The sequence below is a fragment of the Coenobita brevimanus genome, chromosome 98 (assembly GCF_032717465.1).
Source record: "Coenobita brevimanus isolate Jiangsu-jjx chromosome 98, ASM3271746v2, whole genome shotgun sequence".
NCBI classification, from domain to species: domain Eukaryota; kingdom Metazoa; phylum Arthropoda; class Malacostraca; order Decapoda; family Coenobitidae; genus Coenobita; species Coenobita brevimanus.
In genome coordinates, this window is record NC_137051.1 from 23149978 (window position 1) to 23171368 (window position 21391).

At 40.9% G+C, this 21391-nt stretch overlaps 1 protein-coding gene across 1 annotated transcript in view; it reads right to left on the reverse strand.

Annotated features, from left to right (window-relative positions):
- Positions 1 to 21391, reverse strand: part of LOC145413998 (calcium-activated chloride channel regulator 1-like) — a 201799-nt gene that overhangs the window by 102890 nt on the left and 77518 nt on the right. The window lies entirely within an intron of this gene.

Sequence of the window (21391 nt, forward strand, 5' to 3'; positions counted from 1 at the left end):
CTGCTAGATGTTTGGAGATTTCTTGAGCACTCACAATAATAATATCTGTACAGGGGAGGACAGAGATGTGAACAAAATGAGGAGCAGATCTAAGTGGCAATGATGCAGAGACTGAGCTCATTATATAGGGGCCGGCAGAGCCTGACACAACTTGTAATAAGGACGCGCAAATGAAGCGATGGGGACAAACGGTCGACAATCCCGCACTGAATAACAGAAAGGACGACTTACTCTACTATAACGGTAGAAGGGGGGGACTGAGGCAGAACACGCTCGTGATCAAACATGCAGCATACTGTGCGTTAAAATTACACAAAGGATGATGAAATCATAGGCTATGTAACACCTCCCCACAAAGAAAAAAGAAATTTACAAAGGAAATTTCTTATTACTCTAAAACAATCTGTACATGGCATTACAGAACATGCAAATGTCCTTCCCAGTGCTACAAAACATGAGACCTCCCCAGCACGTTCAGTCATAGGTACTTGCCAGTATCCCTTTAACAAATCAAACTTACTTATGTACCTAGCCTTTCCGATCTTGTCTATCCAATCTTCCACACAAGGGAGAGGGTAAGTGTCTCTTTTAGTTATCTGATTAACACGTCTGTAGTCGATGCAAAGCCTCTGTGACCCACCTGGCTTAGGGACTAGAGTGACAGGAGAACTCCACTCACTCTGACAGGGCTCAATCATCTTGTGGTCCAACAGGTAGCCAAGCTCCTTCTGGATGAGAGGAACTTTCACTGGGTTCACACGGTAAGGAGGCAATTTAATTGGCTTTGCGTCTCCAACATCGACATCATGCATCAACACAGTGGTTCTTCCTGGAGTGGCACGGAACACTTGCGGGTACTCCTGCAGTAATGCCGAAAACTCCTGCCTTTCCTTGGGTGGTAGATGAGAAAGCTTAGTCTGGAGATCATTCATGATATCAGGATTCTTCCCCAAACTATCACTCAGGCTCATACTGCATGGGAGAGCTTCACTTGCAGACTCGGGTGGAACAGCTAGAGTGCAGACTGGGTTATTTTCGTCCCGCCTGTGATATAACTTTAGCATGTTGATGTGACATAGTTGCTTGTTCTTTCTACGATCTGGTGTGGCGATGACATAGCTGACATCACTGAGTTTCTTCTCCACGAAATAAGGGCCACTAAACTTGGCTTGAAGAGGTTGCCCATGAACTGGTAGCAGAATCAAAACCTGATCTCCTGGCTGAAAGGGCGTAACCTGGGCTTCTTATCATACCAAGTCTTCATCTTCTCCTGAGCAGCTCCTAAATTCTCTCTCGCCAGCTGTAAAGCAGTGGACAGCCGTTCTTTGAAATTCATCACATACTCCAGCAGGTTGACGTCATCTTCCTCCGACAGCCAGCATTCCTTGAGTAGCTTAAGGGGTCCTCTTACTTCATGGCCAAACAGTAGTTCAAAAGGTGAGAAGCCCAGTGATTCATTTGGAGATTCTCTTGCGGCAAACACAACGAATGGAAGACCTTTATCCCAGTCTTTCTGATGTTCCAAACAGTATTTCTTGAGCATCGATTTGAGTGTTTGATGATATCTCTCCAACGCTCCTTGGGTCTGGGGATGGTAAGCTGAAGACGTGATCTGGGTGATGCCCAACTCTTTCAGAGACTGCTTGAAAACGTTTGACATGAAATTACTTCCTCGGTCTGACTGTACCTCCTTGGGCAGACCAAACTTTGTGAAGAACCCTAGCATTTCCTTAACCACGTTCTTTGCTGAGATGTTTCTAAGTGGAATGGCTTCAGGATAACGAGTAGTCATATCAATCATGGTCAACACATAAGAAAATCCTGAAGAAGTCTTAGGAAGAGGGCCCACAATATCCACCAACACACGGGTGAAAGGCGCCTCAAAAGGAGGAATGGGAACTAGAGGTGCAACCTTTTCAGTCTGATTACACTTCCCCACAACTTGACAGGTGTGACAAGACTTACAATACCAGGAAACATCCCTGAAGATACCTGGCCAGTAGAAGTGTTTCAAAATGCGTGCCACAGTCTTCCTCACTCCAAGGTGTCCTGCCAAACTGGAATCATGAGCCACTCGAATGATATCCTGCCTACAAACACGAGGGATGACAACTTGATGTACAACCTCCCATTCACAGTCGGCTGATGCTGTTGGGGGTCTCCACTTCCTCATAAGTACTCCTGACTTTACATAATAACAAGTAGAAGCACCGGCTGACTCTTCTTCACTGTAAGCAGAGTTAGCTAGACCTTTCAACTCAGGGTCAGCAACCTGCAACTCAACCAACTCTTGACGAGACAAATTATCAACACTACGGGGTACTGCCTCATCTGGTGAGTGGTCCAAATTAGCAAGAAAAGTGTCAGCTAGGATAACATCATCATCATCATTATCCTCTAAATCACCAGTAACTTTAGACTTAGCCCTAGTGACAGCACATGCAGGAAACACATCAGGGACATCACAATCCTGGGCCGCAGCCACTGGCTCACTAGACAACTGAGGAGCTGGACACACTTGACTTCCACCAATATCATTTCCAAGTAAGAAAGTTACACCTGACATTGGGAGTGTCTCAACCAACCCAACCATAACGGAACCATTAACAAAACCAGACTCTAAATTCACTCTGCACAGAGGGACAGAGAAGTAATTATTCCCTACACCTTGTAAGATTACAGTTTCATCAGAGGAATTAACATTAGAGCCTAGAACACTGGTCAGCATAAGGGATTGGCAAGCACCTGTATCACGATATATTTGAACTGATTTCCTGTCATTACTGTCCAGAGGACTGACAAAACCATCAGACAGGAAATTAGCACATGAACTCTTGAGAGTGTCACCCACGTTACTGCTCAAAAGAGGAGCTCCATCATGAGAATTAAAGTACCCCTCAAAGCAGGTTCAGTTAACTCAGTTAAAGAATTCTGGGAACTCTCAAGAGTGGACACTAGACCAATTGACTGAATATTTAAAGACTCCTTTTTGTTCACATCAAGCTGTCTCCTGAAACATCTCTCCGTAGTATGACCAAGCTTACTACAATAAGTACATTTACTTTTCTGAAATCTAGAGGTGAAGCTGGTATTTACTTCCTGAGAAACATCATCCTTATTCTCTTTCCTGTTACCTGTACTCTGAGTAGAGGCAACGTACTTACTCTCAGCTTTCCCTTTTTCTCTAGAATATCTCTTGTGAGTGAGAACATACTCATCAGCTAAAACTGCAGCATCAGACAAATTATCTATTCTTTTCTCATCAAGATATAGGCTTATATCTTTACTAATACACCTTTTGAAATCCTCCAGCAAAATCATCTGCTTAAATTTACCAAAATGAGAATCCACATTCTTAGAATTTAACCACTGCTCTAACAGATCTTCTTTGATTTTTGCATACTCAACATGGGATTGCTTATCTTGCTTGTAAGTTGTCCTAAATTTTACTCTATAGGCTTCAGGAACAAGCTCATAGGCCTTAAGAATCAAGCTCTTAACTACATCATAATTATCACATTGATCCTGAGGCAAAGATGCATAAGTCACTTGAGCTTTACCGGTGAGAACAGTTTGAAGGAGTACTGGCCAATACTCCTTAGGCCAATTAAAACCTGTAGCTACCCTCTCAAACAACTGAAAATACTTTGTTAAATCAGATTCATTAAAAGGAGGGACAAGTTTAACATTTTTAGCCACATCAAAATCATCAGAGCTAGATGATCCAGTTCCACCTTGTTTCATGCGATACTCATGGTCTGCCTGAATCCTAGCAAGTTCAACTTGTGCCTGTATCTGTGCCTCCTGAATCCGAACCTGAGATTCCGCCTCCTTAGCCTGAGACTCAGCCTCCTTGGCACGTGCTTGAAATTCAGCCTCCTTTACACGAGACTCCGCCTCCTTAGCACAAGCCTCCTGCAGGGCTAGCTCTAACTTAGCTAATTCAATCTGCGTTTGCTCATTTGGAGGAGTTACATTAAACAAGCTTTTATTAATCATGCCAACAATTTGATCTTTAGAATGATGAGAGTGAACTGCAATTCCCAATTGTTGAGCAATAAGCTTAAGTTCATTCTTTGTTCTGTTTTCTATATCACACACTGTTTGCACATTTGACAAAAAATCTTTGGCTTCATCAAGTGTAGAAATAGTAGCCATCATGAATATATCACAGTCACAAAATATCAAACAATATCCTTATGATAATATCCTGAATATCCTGGCGAGGTCGCCAAATTTATGTTACCGAACAGAGAAAGATAACGTACACTTTAAGTGAGAATACTAAAAATCACTACAGTCCCGTAAAGTTCCAGGTTCAAAAACAAAAGAGTTAGGTAAAATTACAAGTTAAAGTTTAATGCACAAACTAACAACAAAACATTCAGGACTCATAAAGATAATGTAATGGCAAATAAACAGGTTAAATATATGGTTAACTGCAATAGCCTCTATTAACACAAAATTAGCAAGAGTAAATTTATCTAAGTCAGCCCTGATAAAATGAGATACCAGATAATACTCAGTGAATGCCAGATAAATAATTACAGATACAAAATAATATTAAAACTGATGGACATAAAGATCTCTACATGAATTACAAAAACTTCAATAGGCCTACAAATTAAACTTATGCTATACAGTACAAGAAAAAATGCAACAACAGTTATACTCAAATTACACACAGCTGCTAGATGTTTGGAGATTTCTTGAGCACTCACAATAATAATATCTGTACAGGGGAGGACAGAGATGTGAACAAAATGAGGAGCAGATCTAAGTGGCAATGATGCAGAGACTGAGCTCATTATATAGGGGCCGGCAGAGCCTGACACAACTTGTAATAAGGACGCGCAAATGAAGCGATGGGGACAAACGGTCGACAATCCCGCACTGAATAACAGAAAGGACGACTTACTCTACTATAACGGTAGAAGGGGGGGACTGAGGCAGAACACGCTCGTGATCAAACATGCAGCATACTGTGCGTTAAAATTACACAACGGCTTTTGAAAACATATGATATGTCAAAATATATATATATATATATATATATATATATATATATATATATATATATATATATATATATATATATATATATATATATATATTAGTTACAGTTAATATCTAATTCTAAACAATTTGCAAAGTGACAAATTTTCAGGCAAAAAGTGAACTGCCTGATTCACTCAGACACTTTACAAATCAGCTAGAAACTGCAGATAATTTACAAAGCGTCTAAACTTCTGGTCTGCCTTATTGGCATATTGACTGAAATGAATCCTGGTGTAGGTAAACTGCCTGTCTGCTTGTTGACAGTGTGTGTGTGTGTGTGTGTGTGTGTGTGTGTGTGTGTGTGTGTTTGTGTGTGTGTGTGTGTGTGTGTGTGTAGACGTCTGGGCAGCTACTAGCTAGCTTGTGCAGTTGTTCTTTAGTCTTGTCTCACGGCATTTATTCCTGTGTCCGGAAGTGACCCACTTCATTAATGTAGAAGTACTTTTGTGCTTACTGGAAATGGTGGACTTTGTAGAAGCACTTTTTTCTTTTCTTTTTTTTTGACAAAGTGATGCTGAAGAAAATTTCGGAATCAAAGACACTGTTACTTAGATTGATTACAACAGCCTGATATAGGAGCTGAAAGTGGCAGCATTAGGGAAAAAAAAATCAAATCGACAGTGTTACATCCTTGGAATTCTTCAGTGTGATGACGTTCAAAAATCAAAGAACGCAATGACAGATCTCAAGAACCTGTTTATTTTGTGCACATTGAGGATATGTTTGACACAGTAAAACGTGCTCACATTAATAGGGGACATGGCAGTAGAAACAAAAGGGTCAAAATTTTATCAAGATAAGCATACGTTAATAAAGATACTGGAGAATTGTTCAAATCTGTGTGCTGAATGTCGAAAGAAACGGACAAGAATTACGACCAAGGGTGTTGTTAAGCTGATTTTGTAAAAAGACTGTGAATCAAGAGCTCATATCGATCTTAATGACATGCAGTCCTGAGCCATAGGAAAATATGAGTGTGTAATGGTGTACCAAGATCACCTAACAAAGTACGGTACTGCATATTGCATCCCTTAACTTCAAAAAGGGCTGCTGAAGCTGAAGAAGCATTCCAACTGGCAGACATACTTTTAATTTTTGGAGTCCCTCAAATTGAACAGAGTGACAATGGAAGTGAATTTACAGCATCAGTCATTACGGTACTGATGCTTCTTTGTCCATAATTGCTTCCTGGTAAACCACGGAATCCACAGTCAAGGATCAGTTGAACGCCTAAACCGTGATATAAAATGACATGCTAATTTCATGGTTAGGTGAGAATGACTCAAGTGACTGTCTCATGGGACTACGATCATCCCAGTTTCAAACTGACAGCAGTTATTATTCTGGGACTAACCCTTCAATCTGGGCTATATTTTGACTGCCCGCTTTCACACGCGGGTGAAATTCATAAAATCGCGTAGAATATTCAATAATTAGCCAAAAAACTCACCAACCTAACGTCTTTCTACTGCAAATAACCCTTGAAGGTCAGGCGCTGGTGCTGAGGAATGAGGAGACGATGAATTATTGGGGTAACTTTTGGTGGCGCGCATTGGTCTTGTTCCGTGGTTGGCTCGCGTCCTTGGCTTTGGCGTACTGCCTTGCCCCATCATTTTCCTATCGTTGTGACTTCCCCAGGCGCACTGTGCACAAAGGTGTGTGGGGGAGGAGTAAGAATTGCTATACACTTTAACTGCACATACACCCTAAAACACTTATTCAAACACTTCTCATAACTTCCCTTATAACTAATTTCCTTTGGAGTAGTTTCACTTGTAATTCAACTTACTTTTCTAATTGTGTAAGCTAATACAAGTATAGAAATCACATCCTTTCGTTTCCATTTTCTTGGCTATACCATCCTTATTTCTATTTCTCGTATCATTAGTTCACATAATTTTACTGAGGCACCTTATGTATATACACACACTACATACGCACGCAATTATATACATAATTTACAAAGCCCCACACATCTGTGCCTAGTAGGCTGCGAGCTGATGATAATCGAAAAAGTACACCCGGGAGGGGCGATGCAGGGTGGAGCACTGACTGAGGATGACAAGCAGGCTTCTCGTGGTTCGTGCGGCTGATATTTTCCTCTTGACTTTCGCCCTCCCCACTATCGTCCTCACCCTGAGAATCTTCAGATGACTCCCCTAACTCATCGGAAGGATAGGGAGATGCAGGGTAGGCTGCAGGATCGTCGAGGTCACTCTTCAAGAGTGGCATGAGACGTGAGCGAGAGGGAGGGAATAAAGCTGGACATTTTGGAATTATAGTTCATCATCCACACGCCAACACTGCACTCGGATTACTAAACTTGGCAACTCACATCCTCCCCAACGCCTGGGAAAGCATGGTGGTGTAAAAGAAAATTGGCAGGAGATTCAAACAGCAGCAGGGAAGTTCTGCTGGATCAGTCTGACACCTGGTGTTCTCTCGGGACTCTGCGCACCTCGGACCAATCCAACACCTGAGGCAGATAGATTAAACAATCCTCAAACAAAGTACTCTATGGTATTGAGGCCAGAGTTGCACTGCACTCAACTGCTCTCCCAAATGAACTTCTGGAGAGAATGATTAGTGAAAATGATTACTTGCAGCTTACACTTCACAATCAGACTGCTCATCCAGGCTATTCACCCGAGGGCTCTACCTATCCAGGTCCATGCTTCATCCTCGGACTCTGCACATCCAGGCGATTCACCCGAGGGCTCTGCTTATCCAAATGGTTCATCTTCGGACCCTGCTCATCCAGGCGATTCACCCGAGAACTCTGCCTATCTAGATGCATCACCCTCGGACTCTGCTCATCCAGGCAATTCAGCCAAGAGCTCTGCTGATCCAAAAGTTTTATTGTCGGACACTGCTCATCCAAACAATTCACCCGAGAACTCTGCCTATCCAGTTGCTTCACCATCGGACTCCACTCATTCTGGCGATTCACTCGAGGGCTCTGCCTGTCCAGATACTTCACCCTCGGACTTTACTCATCCATTTGATTCACCCGGGAGCTTTGCCTATCCAGATGCATCACCCTCGGACTCTGCTCATCTAGGCTGTTCACCTTAGGACTTTGACTACCCAAGCTTCACCACTCTGCTCAAAATATCTTCATCCTTGGATTCCGCACATATTCCGACGTAACTGACATCTTCCTCAAAAGTAATCCTTCTGCTTACGCTGTTACTTTTTCCTCTCCGTTGAGCCACTTCAGTCACAACCTTATTACCTTAACCTGTCCCATCGCTCCAGTATGGCCTGTGAACCCTCCAGAGAAACGTTGGCTGTGGCACTTTAGAGCTGCTGACTGGGAGGCCTGCAGGCAGTACTTCTTTGATTTTCCCTGGCATGATTATTGTTTCCATGGCTGGGAGACATCTGAGTGTGCCTTGCGCATTACGGAGGTTATTCTCGCGGGCATGGAAGCATACATACCTTTCTTATATTCTCTGACTAATGGAAAAAAGCCTTGGTTTAATCACGTTGTTCTATTGCTCCCTACAAGGAGAGGGCCTATAAAAGGTACCGGTGCCAAGCCAACCAACCCTTGAATCACATCCTTTTTATGTTTCAGCCTGGAGTCGTGCTAAGTCTGTACTTCGCTCTGCTAAAAATAATTTCATCCGTACTAAATGCTCTCATCTCTTCAACTCGAATTCTTCTCGCTTCTTCTGGCACCTTGCCAAAAACCTTTCTAACAACTTTGCCTCATCATCCTTCTCTTCTCTTTTCTACTCTGATGGCTCTATAGCTATTTCTTTTACTGACAAAGTGGAGCTCTTCGTTCAGACTTTCTCCTCCAATTTCACCTTAGATGATTCTGGTGCAGTTCCTCCATCGCTTCCCCCTTCTGACTTCCTCATGGCTATCATTAAAATTTCTTCAGCTGATGTATTTTCTGACATCACTGGCCTCAATATTAGCAAGGCATATGGGCCTTATGGGGTCCCTCCTGTTGTTCACAAGAACTGTGCTTCAGTGCTTACACCCTGCCTAGGTAAACTCACTCGCCTTTGTCTGTCAACTTGTACGTTGCCTTCTTGCTGGAAGTTTGCTCTCATTCACCCTGTCCCAAAGAAGGGTGACCATTCCCAATCCTCTAATTATCGCCCAATTGCTTTAATATCCTGTGTCTCAAAAGTTTTGGAGTCCATTTGTAACATAAAAAAATTTAAAGTATCTTTCCTATCACAACTTTCTTTCTGACTTTCAGTATGGGTTTCGTCAGGTATGTTCCATTACTACCTTTCAGACTCCTGGTCATCCTCCTTTCGGGACTTTGGCGAAAACTTTGCCATTGCACTTGACATCTCAAAGGCTTTCAATCGAGTTTGGCATAGATCATCGATTTCCAAACTGCCCTCTTACAGTTTCTATCCTTCTATCTGTGCCTTCATCTATAGCTTCCTTTCTGGTGTTCTGTAGCTGTTGTTTAAAACGACTATCGCTCTTCTCCTAGATCTATCAATAGAGGTGTTCCTCAGGGCTCTGTCCTATCACCAATTGTCTTCCCTTTATTCATCAATGATCTAAACTTTACATCTAACCTTATCCACTCATACGTTGATGATTCCACCCTTCACCATTCCATTGGGTTCTAGCAACGTCCATATCAAAAGTTATTTCAACAAGCAAAGGATGAGACTATGGCACACCTAATGTCTGACTTGGCTCGTATCTCCGACTTGGGTAAAGGTAATTTTATTTTTTTAATGCATCAGCGACTCATTTCTTACACCTGTCAACCCGACACAGGAATACCCACTAATGTTTAACAATGTCCAGTTTAATCCTGCATCATCTTTCAACATACTATAGCAAAATCTGCTTCCAAGGGATTAGGTGTGCTAAGCCGACTTCATACCTCTTTACCCCTGCACAGATGTTGACTTTATACAGAGGTTTTATTAGCCTCGGTGCAGAGTACGACTCTAATGTGTGGGGAGACTCACCACATACAGCTCTTTTCAACAACGTGGAGTCAAATGCTTTTCGTCCCATTTACTCTCCTCGTCTTACTGGCTCCCATCATCCTCTGTCTCTTCGCCAAATTGTTGCATCTTTATCTCTTTTCTATTGCTACTTCCATGGCTACTGTTCCTCTGAACTGTCTGCTTGCATCCCTCCACCTCTTCGACGGGTGCGTAGTACTCTCATCTCCTTTCTGACAAACTCTCATTTCCTTTCTGTCCAACTTTCTAATACAAGAGTTAACCGTTACTCACAGTCCTTCATTTATGCAACAGGTCAACTGTGGAACTGTCCCCCTCCGTATTTCCTACTTCTTGTGATCTCCAGTCCTTCAAACGCAGTGTGTCCAGCCATCTCGAAAGGAACGCATCTTGAATTTGGCTCTGTTGTATTGTTTTTTTTTTTTTTTCTAGAAAAGAACGGATTGTAGGCTCCTGGCCTTTGATTCCTTCTTCCCTGCGGAAAAAAAAGGAAAAATGATTTTTGTGTGGGTGAGTCGACCCTCGAGACGCCAGGAAACTTGACTTCCTCTCCAGACGATTCTCCCTATGACCATAATCCTCCAGAAAAACTTCGTGTTACAAGAAAGCATTATCTATCAATCTCTATCTATCAATCTATTTATCTATATCTATATATATATCTATATCTATCTATCTATCAATATATATATATCTATCAATATATATATATATATATATATATATATATATATATATATATATATATATATGTGTGTGTGTGTGTGTGTGTGTGTGTGTGTGTGTGTGTGTGTGTTACAGGGAATTTTTGTAACCAATTATTTCATGAAATCCCTATGGAATTCGTGAAATGAGTTTAAATTAGGATGGGCTAATTCAGGTTAGGTTAATTTAGGCTGCGGTTACGTTAGGCTGGGATAATCTACTGTAGGTTACGGTAGGTTATGTTACGTTGGTTTGTTAGGTTCGGTTAGGTTTGGTTAATTTAGAGAAATCCTACGTTCTGTTAACCGCTGATATAAATTAACCTAACCTATCCTAAGTAACCTAGCCTAACCTAACCTAAACTTAGCCTAAATTATCCCAAGCTAACCTAACCGCAGCCTAAATTAACCTAGCCTTAATCCATCCTATTTTAAACTCATTTCACGAATTCCCTAGAAATTTCGTGAAATCACTGGTTACACTAATACCCGGTAAGGTATATACAGTATATATATATATATATATATAGTAGGGTGGTCTGAAAATACAAATAACAAGATAGCATGGGAAACAGAAGTTGTTTCTTTTCCATCTTGTTAATCAAACTAACCTGCAAAATTTTAATTCTCTAGTTTCATATTTACAAGTCGCTAGTTTTCACTTATTGTCAGGACTCTAAACTATCATAACATACTACATAATAGCTAGTAACATATATGATGATAATATGTAATATAGAGGTTTGAGGAAAGTCGTGCCTAAATTCGAGAGAGCTGGAGGAAACAGCAATGGAGATTCTAGCTATGGAATTTCGCACACAGCACATTATGACGTAATGGAAAACTTACACCATACACCTGATGGAAATCACCACACGTGCCCACACACATGACCCAACCAGTCATATACAGGGGAAATTGGAGACAGGGCAGATGGGGTTGAGACGCGATAGGAAACAGGAGAAGCAAGGTGGAAAAGGCAGGAGCAGAGGGGACGGAGTTAGCTAGCATAAATCTCTCACCGTAGTACTGCTCTTGTCAAGATAACTTCCTCTTGAGAAAAAAACTGCAATCAAACCCCAGACTCATCTTTATCTTTCTCCTGCCATCCGCGACAAGACCAACTTGAAAATTCTCTTCTTTTACAGTCCCTGCAATCTAACACTTTTGGAAACGCCTCGGCCACGGCTACGAGAGTTTTGGTGACAGCCACTGGCGCAACCAGGAGGGGGGGGGGGACCCGGGGGCCCGGGCCCCCCAAAAAAATTTCTAAATGTGTTCTCGAGTAGACTGTGAATCTTTAATGTCGAATACTTGTTTAATCCAGGGTGTATTACTCGGTATGTCACACATATGGAGAACTAAAAAAATATGCAATTCTGAGTAAAAAGTCTTATATACACGTGTACTTTTTAAGACTTACTTTACTTTAGGTGCCAGACAGATATTCGAATTTACACATGGGGAGCCACTGGCGCCCGGACGGGTGAGGAGGCAGAAAAGGAAGCAAGAAACGTGTGCCGCTCTGCGAAAATTTCATTTTTTTTTTTTATGTACCTTATGACATTATTTTCAAAACGGAAAACTCTGCCATTAATAGGTTTATGTAGTTAACAAGTTAGGAGTACCTGTGGGCATGTATGCCTACATGTAGGAGAATTGGCAAGAAAAAAAACTATCGTGTCAACGTTTACCGGCCATTAGCTGTCACTCGCTCGTCATGCTCATCACCTCCGTCTGTGTCATCAGTCAACTCTTCATCAGATCGTGTTGCACCAGTGACCAGTCCATACAACTTGCTATTTACGCTACTTGCACGCTGTACTGTGACAAGAAGAGAAAAGACGTATTCCGTGGGTTTCCCTGGATCACTTTATTATGAAATGGGAGCAGCCGCAGCAATCAAGTATACTCGACTTCGTGAGTTCAAGTTCTAAAAGGTCAGTTTATGTTTAGCAAATGTATTACATTGTAGAGGATATTATTACTGCCAGTAATAACAAATGATAATATAATGCCATGAGCTCTACGTTAATGTAGGTGTACGCAGAAACTGGAAGCCAATGATTGCTTAAGATTATCCTTGTGATACAGCTATTTCAGTCTTTAGCTACTTGTGCCCAGCGTGGCAACCGTCACTGAAGTAAACTAATCATCATTGAACTAAGTGAAGTACTGAACAGACGATGGATTTTCATAGACATTAGCGCTGAGTGTGGTGAGTTTGACAGTGCAAGAAACGGGGTTAGTTGGAACAGTGGGTACTGCAGTGCCAAAAGCCAAGACATTTCTATTTTATGGTGCCCATTCAATAGCCCTGCCCCAACTTTACAAATGTTGTTAATACTAGTTATCTATAGAACCACGAATAATGCATGAAAAATGTGCAAATATGAAAGGGTAGCATTATTACCTTTGTAGAATTTCATTTTTGAAAATACTGTTAAGGAGCGAGATTTGTCAGTTAGGTCCCGTGATTTTTCTCGACGTTTCCCGATATTTATCGTAGGTTCGGGTACGAGTCAGAGTTGCCAGTTTGTCGCTGTTTGTGAGCGTGGCTGCTTCGTAAGTTGTACATTATTTTTGTGCTCATTTTCTTTCTAATGTTTTATTTAAGTGATTGCTTGTTAAATTATGTAATTTAAGTTCTTATGGTATATGGTTTAGAGTGTTATGTAATCTAGGACAGCTTTGGCATGGTTTGGTTGTCTCTGAATTGGCAACTGTTGCCCGTCGAGAGTACACTCATCATCCTTCACCTATCTAGTGAGTGAATATTCTTTTACTCTATTTCTCCCAGGGAGCTTAAACATACAGTCCTTGTTTGCGTATAACTTCACAAATGAATATCACCACCGTCTTATAGTGATATATTGCAAATATAAAAGCAATAAACAAACACTTTGCACAAAGATATAAAACGTGCTTTATAATTACAATTACAATTATCATATATTCAATAGTCTAACTCAGTAACAATTAAGAAAGGGATACTGAGGGTTAGGAGAAAAACAAACAAACAGGCAGTGAGTTGACGCAACGACGCGAGTTAATACAAACAACTGACCCCGACCACCCTCCACTAGGTATTTTACTCTACTTTTTCCATATTTTACTCTCTCTAGTAGTTTAACAATACCACTTCATTTATATACGAACTTACGTACTTATACATTCTTCATTTATCTATATTAAGTCCATTACTAAGTACTAGTACCAACAGTAACAATAATAGCGATATATATATATATATATATATATATATATATATATATATATATATATATATATATATATATATATATATATATATATACAAAGGAGAAGGGGAAAAAGAAGTGTGTGGTAATCATAGGGGCATTTGTCTTCTTAGTATAATAGGAAAAGTGTATGGCAGGATACTTATAGACAGAGTTAGAGAAAGAACAGAGAAATTAGTTGGAGAAGAACAGGGAGGCTTTAGGAAGGGAAGAGGTTGTGTAGATCAGATATTCATTCTTAGATCTTTAGTGGAAAAGTTTCTAGAGAAGGGAAAGAAGTTGTATGCAGCTTTCATGGATTTGGAGAAAGCATATGACAGGGTGGATAGACAAGGATTATGGAAAGTGTTAAGAATATATGGAGTATATGGGAAGTTGTTGAATGCTGTGAACAGTATGTACGATGGTGCGAAGGCTGCAGTGCGTGTGGATGGTGAACTAAGTGAATTTTTCTCAATGAAAGTTGGTTTGAAACAGGGATGTGTCATGTCTCCATGGTTGTTCAATCTGTACATGGATGGGGTAATAAAAGAGGTACAAGGTAGGGTAGTGGATGTTGGAGTGGCCCTGGTGAGAGAGGATAGTGTTTGGAAACTCCCTGTGCTGTTGTTTGCAGATGATACTGTGTTGTTGAGTGAAGACGAAGGGGAGCTGCAAGGCTTGGTGGATGAGTTTGAGAGAGTGCGTAAGAAACGGAACCTAAAGGTGAATGTAGGGAAGAGTAAAGTGATGGTCTTTGAGAGAGGTGAAGTTAGTGAATGTACAGCAAGGTTGGATGGTGAGGAATTGGAAAATGTGAGTACGTTTAAGTATTTGGGTAGTGTGATGAGTAAGGATGGAGGTTTGGAGGGTGAAGTGCTTGAAAGGGTACAGCAGGGAAGAAAGGTTGCTGGTTCCTTGAAAGCAGTGATAAGAAACAGGGAAGTGAGCATGGAAGTGAAAAAGTTACTACATGACAGTATTGTGATACCAACTCTAACGTACGGAAGTGAAGCTTGGACATTGTTGGAGGGACACAAGTCAAGAGTGAGAGCAGTGGAAATGAGTTATTTAAGAGGAGCCTGTGGAGTCACGTGGAGAGACAGGCTGACGAATGAGGATATAAAGGAGCGTTGTGGTGTGGATGTGGATGTGATAGGAAGCGTTATTAGGAACACACTGAGGTGGTTTGGCCATGTGGAGAGGATGGAGGGTGAAAGACTGACGAAGAGAGTGTATATGAGTGAGGTGGAGGGGGGAAGAGGGAGGGCAGGCCGAGGATGAGATGGAGGGATGGGGTGGAGAGGTATATGAGAGAGGGGTGTGTGAGTTGGGAGCAGGGCAGTGAAATGGCGGGGGACAGGGCCACTTGGAGGCGATTTGTTTGTGTCCACCCCAAACGGGATTGAGGCGTCTGGCAATATATATATATATATATATATATATATATATATATATATATATATATATATATATATAATTTGTACATCAAGTAAGTGTTTCATGAGTACAACCGGGCAACATTCCTAGGCAATGTGCCTCTTAATTAGTGATTAGTGTAATTACGGGATGTTACGAAACCACCAACTTTAGTGCCAGAGGAGGCAGCATTAGAATTACCCAGTGACGATATACAGTTAGTAGAACGAGAAAAAAACGTAACTAACACACATAGTTCTCCACGAACACGAGATCAAGAAACAAACACTTCACATGTGAGAGGATAATGACATTTCTTGGACAGTTTTCTCTGGCGTAGAAAGAGAAGATTATAGATCAGTCCTACATACTTATTCAATAAGATACATAAGTCCGGAAATTCATGCACAGCAATTTCTTCTCATAAAGACAAGGCACTTCAAGTGAATTTGACCAAACAGACACACACATTGGCGAGCGGACCTAACACCACAGTTTCAACTTCCCCACAGCAGGTATTTGTGTACCATGAAGATGAAAATCTCATAAAATTCTCAGGCATAGAAAATGATCGTATCAATGTAATGTCACTTCTAAATGAGTGTTAACAACTTTTTGTTAAAAGGCATATAACAGATGTGAATGAATAGATAGCTGATTTTTTCATCAAGGATTAACCATGGAAGGTGCCCACCTGACGATCTGCTTAGATCTGATAATCTCTTCCGCGCTCAGACATATGAAGAGTCGAAAACAGAATTCCTGAAGAAATTTTCTAGAGGATTAATTTTTTTTTTCCCTGGTATAACTCCAGAATTACATAAGATCGTGGATCTAATGAGACAACATACCACAAACCTGTGTTAAGTGAAATAACGGCAGATGTGTCCACAATTGAGAGAACGCCGTTAGCCAGTACAGAAAACTCAAATTGGGTAACAGCTGATGGGAAGATGTCACCAATGCATGTCATTGGCATCCTTGGTTATGTTGCTGCATTGTGTAAATTACCTGATAGGGTACTCAAGATAGCAAAAACAGTTGCCTATACCCCAGCAATGTGTTATCAGATTTTATTAAAGGGGTAGAGGTGCACTGCAGCAAAGCAGGAGTGAGGAAAATATTACAATCCAACACAACAAGGATAAAAATTACAGACACAGTGGCAGCCACAGAATACATCTAGCACAAGTACAGAACAAAAAAGATCACGACCTGAGAACAGACAAATAAAACAACACCTGACATCAAGCAGCGTTCGCAAACACAGAGTCACAGGCAGCCTAAAAAAAAATTTGCGCGTTGTCCAAGCAGAAACCGTGCCACAGAAAAACAAAAATATGGAAAGTCATCTCGTGGGTCACATTCGGGAAACAGGCCTACTCTATGTTATTACTGTGCTCATCCTGGTCATATGAAAGCTGAGTGTTATATCAACCACAAGGAAGACAGAGATACTGAGAAAGGGGTGCAGCCATATTAGAGAATGCATTAAACCACATGACATTGGACGTAACATAGCAAGACAGTTGAAAGATTAATATCTGTTTTTAAGTCGGGGGAAGGGTATGCCACCACAGAATACCTTACATACAAAAAAAAAAAAAAAAAAAAAAAAAATCCTGGAATGTATATAAGAAGCATGCAGGGAAATGTGTGTATTTTGATGTCCGTTTCTTGTGAAGATCAAAAGATTTCATTATTCTTGGATTTGGGCTAACCAGTGAATTTAATAACACAAGAGGATTTAGAGGGGATTTTTAAAAATAAGAAGAAAGTAACCTTCGTGGAGGAATCTAATTTAGACTTATATGCTGTAGATGGAAAGCAAATAATCGTAAAGGACATGATACAGTTAGACATAAATTTCACAGAGACTACGACAACAATCACCACTAATTTCTATATAATAGAGAACTTAGCAGTAAGAGCTAACATGTTACTGGCTTTGAGAACCATGAGGAAAAAAATTATCGTATTACTCCCACACATGGACGGGATAAAATATGACAACAAATTCATTGAGGAAAAATCACCAGGAATGTCATCCAACAATTCCAGAAAATCGAAGGGAGTTGCAACACTCAAACACCTTAGCAGAACAATTCAGTCTGACCTCAAAGAAAAAGAGAATACACATGCACTCAATAAGACTACTCAACCTTCCCTCCCATCCCTACCATACCCTTTACCCAGGGACCAAGGCGACAGCAAACTTCCAACATTAATTCCCGAGCATCTTACCAATGATGTAGTTATTCCACCTAAATCAATTATGAAAGTCACCATAAAGAGTAAATAGAAGAATGGTACTGTAATTGTCTTAGAAGAATCATGTAAAGTGAAAGGACTCACGGTGGAAAAGCCTTATGTCAGGTGACTAACGATGGGAATACTCATATGTCTGCTGTATCTGTCTATTGCCAGACTCTTTAATCCCATACGGGATGGGCACAAACAAATCGCATGTCGCCCTGTCCCCCGCCATTTCACAGCCCTGCTCTCAGCTCACACCCCCCTCTCTCATATACCTCTCCACTCCATCCCTCCATCTCATCCTTGGCCTCCCTCTCCCTCTCTCCTCCTCCTCCTCACTCACATAACTCTCCTCGTCAGTCTCTCACTCTCCATCCTCTCCACATGGCCAAACCACCTCAGTGTGTTTCTCCTAACTCTTCCTATCATATCCACATCCACACCACAAAGCTCCTTCACATCCTCATTTGTCAGTCTGTCTCTCCACGTGACTCCACATGCTCCTCTCAAATAACTCATTTCCACTACTCTCACTCTTGACTTGTGTCCCTCCAACAAGGTCCAAGCTTCACTTTCATACTTTAGAGTTGGTATCACAATACTGTCATGTAGTAACTTTTTCACTTCCATGCGCACTTCGCTGTTTCTTGTCACTGCTTTCAAGGAACCAGCAACCTTTCTTCCTTGTTGTACCCTTTCAAGCACTTCACCCTCTAAACTTCCATCCTTACTCATCACACTACCCATGTACTTAAACGTACTCACATTTTCCATTTCCTCCTCATCCAGCCTCACTGTACATTCACTGACTTCATTTCTCTCGAAGACAATAACTTTACTATTCCCTACATTCACCTTTAGATTCCGTTCTTACACACTCTCCCAAACCCATCCATCTCCGCTTTGTCTTCACTTAACAACACAGTATCATCTGCAAACAACAGTACAGGGAGTTCCCAAACACTGCCCTCTCTCATTAGGGCCACTCCAACATCTACTGGCCTACCTTGTTTCTCTTTTATAACCCCATCCATGTACAGATTGAACAACTATGGAGACATGACATCCCTGTTTCAACCCAACCTTCAAATAGAAAAATTCACTCAGTTCACTGTCCACACGCACTGCAGCCTTAGCACCCTCATACATACTCTTCACAGCATTCAGCAACTTCCCATCTACTCCATACGTTCTTAATACTTTCCACAGTCCTTGTCTATCCACTGTCATATACTTTCTCCAAATCCATGAAGGCCGCATACAACTTCTTTCCCTTCTCTAGAAACTTTTCCACTAAAGATCTAAGACTGAATATCTGTTCTACACTACCTCTTCCCTTCGTAAAACCTCTCTGTTCTTCTGCAACTAATTCCTCTGTTATTTCCCTAACTCTGTCAATAAGTAACCTGCCATATACTTTTCCTATTACACTAAGAAGACAAATGCCCATTTGATTACCACACACTTCTTTTCCCCTTTTCCTTTCTACAAGGGGATAATAATACCTGACTTCCAGTCCTCTGGGACTCTACCTTCCTCCCAGGCCAATCTGCACACCATCCACATCCATTCTACTACTATAAAAAAAAAATAAAAAAACAGGCTGACACTGCACATTGCATGCCTTTCCTGAAATGTAAGCTTTAACTGAGCCCTGAACAGGTATAATTATCTTGAGAGCATAGATGGCTATTGCCATCCACCTCGCTTGGTGAAGTGCAACAGGCATTCTAAAACACTCTACACTCTACATTTTTCTCAAACCATCTATACCTTTCTAAAATTTGACGTTTAGAGTGACCTGTAAACGTTGTCAGATCGGCCTCATTTTTTTACATGTCACTGTGGCAGTGAATTGGATTAACCCATGGATTGCGCAGTTACCTTTTTTTTTTTTCTTTTTTTTATCTCACCCCGTGGTGCGCAAAAAATTAAGAAAGTTTTTTTTTTTTTAGTTTTTGTTTATTATAAACTTGAAGATAAACATACAGGGCATCATCTGGTGAAAAGAAACAATCTCTCTCTCTCTCTTTCTTCGTCTTTGTGTTGGGCTATGCATAAATTTACGTAGGAGAACAGTGAAAAATTAATAAAAAACAATTTTGTTGTTTTTGTTTCTCATAAACTTGAAGATAAACATCCAGGTCATCATCTGGTGTAAGGAAAAAAATCTCTCTCTCTCCGTCTTTACGTGGCGCCACGCGTAAGTTTGCGTAGGGGTGGAGTAGTTAGCGGTGATGCACAGCCAGCACAACCTGAGCTGTGGCTCGCAACATGATGCTGCCCAGCCTGAGCTGTGGCTCGCAATCCTCGGGTTAAGGGCATCTTGTGTCTGAATGAATAAAAGCTATGTAAAATTTCAGTATATGACCATGAACCACACTAATATATTTGTATATATCTATATCTATATATACTGTATATCTGTATCTATCTACCTATCTATCTATCTATCTATCTATCTATCTATCTATATATATATATATATATATATATATATATATATATACACACACACAGCAAGGGCAGGATTCCAATGCCAACTGGTGCGTCCCTGGGTGGCGGGTGGGGGAAGGCCTTGCAGATATACACGGTACCGTCTTGGACAGCTCGGACCATGGGACCCCCAGTAGATATGTATGGCTCCACCAAATATACTGAATAAGATGGCACAAAAATTACATCTCACCAGAAACTGTGTCGCAAAGAGATGAGATTATTTGCCACAATCCTCCCAACAAAACACGAATTCTTCCAACAATGATTTGGGCATTCCTGTTAGATCATCATCTGCGAAAAGGCCCAACCGCACTGCATCCTGTGCTTATGGGGAGTGTGGCACCTAAAATAGGTAGGGACTGTCTCGGTAAATCAGTGACCGGGACATTAAAGAAACTGAAATCCATGAAGATCTACACGCATAATGGAAGAAGCCTTCCAGAAGACCACTAATTTGATACGTTAACGACTGAATTAAAAACCATTATTTGGGATACTGTAGATCTGAGTGGGAGCCACAGACAAGATAAAACATTATTTCAGCTCCAAGACAGCAACCACCTATAATACCGCAGAGGAAGGCAAAATGAAAGAGTTAGTGGTGCATGATTTCTAATTAACAGAAATCTTGCTGAGAATATTGTTAAATTCAGCAGTGTATTTGACAAAGTAGCATGCTTAGTAATTAGACAAGGCAAAAGATACACCCTGAAAGTAATACAAGTAAATGCAACAACTTCAAAAAATTTCAGACGAAGAAATAGAAGCATTCTATGACATCTCCCAGGTCACAGAAGAAGGAAAGACCACATATACTATACTCAGGGGAGACTTCAATGCAAAAGTTGTTAACTCGAAAAATGAAGAGGAATATATGGGAAAATTTGGAGTGGGAAAAGGAATGAGAGAGGTGAAAGCGTGGTAAATTTTGCTGAAATTAATAGCATGAGATTAATGAACAGTCTTTCATAAAAGAGCAGGAAGAAAATGGACCTGGAGAAGTCCAGTTCAAGAAACAAAGAATGAAACGGCCTTCATTACAGCAGATAAGAATAGCACGATCGGAATGTCACAGTTATCAACGAAGTAAACATAGGAAGTGACCACAGAATGGTGGATTGCACAGCGAGACTCTGTTTCAGAAGTGAAACAAAGAAGTTGATTAAAAATAAAATGATATGCCCAGTAAAAGTAAGTGAAAACATAGCGGCCTTTCAGTTAGAAATAACGAACAGATTTCAGGCTCTAAGTTATGCTG